Below are 1,920 nucleotides of genomic sequence, written 5' to 3'. Positions count from 1 at the left end.
AACCCAAGGGGACAGAAAGCTTTGCCATGAGGTATATCTAAAGGTTCACCTTAAAGACGTACAGAAAAAAAAAGTGTTGAAAACTTAGGAAGGTTTAAGGAGTGCAAAGTGCTTGCTTTTCAGCATGCTGTTCTTGGACCCAGGCCATTTCCACAGTATCCAGTGGTGTTTTATGTTTTCCCTAATTTATTGGTGATTTTATTTCATGACCCTTAATCCAGGAAATGCCACATAAGAAACACACTGAGGAAACTTTCCTATCGTAAATTTTAAATACACAAAAATATGGTCATCTCTGGGCACCGAAGTGCCTTGGGAAGCTTGTTCCAGTGCAGGTCATGGAGCATCATTAAACCTTGAGAAGGCATAGGAGAGAACATTCTCCTTCAATGGTACTGATTACAACAATCAGAACAAGGTTTGATTAGAACACATCGTAATACATTTGCCATTAATATAATGTGCCTCGGCAATTCCTTAGCTGTATTAGAAGCAAATATCGGTTCCATAGGACCACATGGGATGTACCAGGTTTCTTCTTCAGATGGACTTTTTGGTTAGCACCCAAAAGTCAAATTGCCTCTGGTGTCTTTGACACTTGGTACTGTTTCAACCTGCTCTGTTTCTGTCTTTGGGCACCCTGACTAAGGTTTGTTTGTACCTAGAGTTTCCTTTTAGGTGGGTGCCTCTTGGTTTCTTACTGAACACAGGCCTAGCCATGATTCAACTTCCCTCTTAACTCTTTGGCTTTCATTTTGAACTTGTAGATTCCAGGTTACCTGCTTTTGGTCCCAGCAAGGCTCACCTGGTGAGTTGGGGCTCTTGGCTGCCCCTTTGTATAAAACTCCACTGAGTCGAGTGTGGCGGCTCATGCCTGTAATCCCAGCACTTTGAGAGGCCAAGGCAGGTGGATCACGTGAGTCCAGGAGTTCAAGACCAGCCTGGGCAACATGGCAAAACCACATCTCTACAAAAAAATACAAAGATTAGATGGGTGTGGTGACATGCACCTGTGGTCCCAGCTACTTGGGAGGCTGAGGTGGGAGGATCACTTGAGCCTGGAAGGCAGAGGTTGCAGTGAGCTGAAATAGTGCCACTGCCCTCCAGACTGGGTAACTTAGCAAGACCCTGTCTCAAAACCAAAAACAGTCCTTTCTGCTTCCTGCTACATTCTTCCAAGTGACAGAAATGACTGTCTCCTGATGGAAGTACAATACCGATTTAATCATTTGCAATGGAGGGAGATTTAATGTCTGTGGTTCTGGCAAAAAATATCTTTTTTTTTCTTTCATCTAGCATTTATCACCATTAAAATTCATGGAAATTTATTTTAAAACAAAACAGCATTTGTTGATACAACCTCTCTAGAATATATCAACAATGGGCCCAAAGCAACCAAATGCATATAATCTAAGTATCTTTGTTTATCTCAACAGGCTATGATACGGAATTATAGTTTTCAAAGTATTAAAATTTATTGTGTAGCAAAGTTAAAAGATACTTCCACAAAAGTTCATCTACATATTTAAAAAACCTTCTTGAATTATCAAGAAGTTTATTAATTATCAAGAGTTTAATTGGCTAAACTCTCAATATACTTAGCCCTCCGCCTTGATTGTAGGTGTCCGTATCTTTATAAACACAAGTGATTCTTATGTGCAGCCTAGTGTTTCATTGAATGTGTACATGAAACACCTGGTGATCTTGTAAAAATACAAGCTCTGATTCGAGAGGCCTGGTTTAGGGCCTTGGTTAGGGCCCAAAAGTCTGCATTTTTAACAAACTCCCAGGTGTTACTCATGCTGCAGATAAACTTTGGGTGGAAAGGCTCCAGACAATGACTTCATCTATATTTTTAGGATCCTAAGGAAACGACCTGTAATACGCAGTCTATGCTCAGTATATACTAGTTAAATGAAG

Source organism: Colobus angolensis, unplaced genomic scaffold, assembly GCF_000951035.1.
Source record: "Colobus angolensis palliatus isolate OR3802 unplaced genomic scaffold, Cang.pa_1.0 Scaffold14, whole genome shotgun sequence".
NCBI lineage: Eukaryota > Metazoa > Chordata > Mammalia > Primates > Cercopithecidae > Colobus > Colobus angolensis.
The sequence above is the reverse complement of the archived record's forward strand: the minus strand, read 5'-3'. Positions refer to the sequence as shown.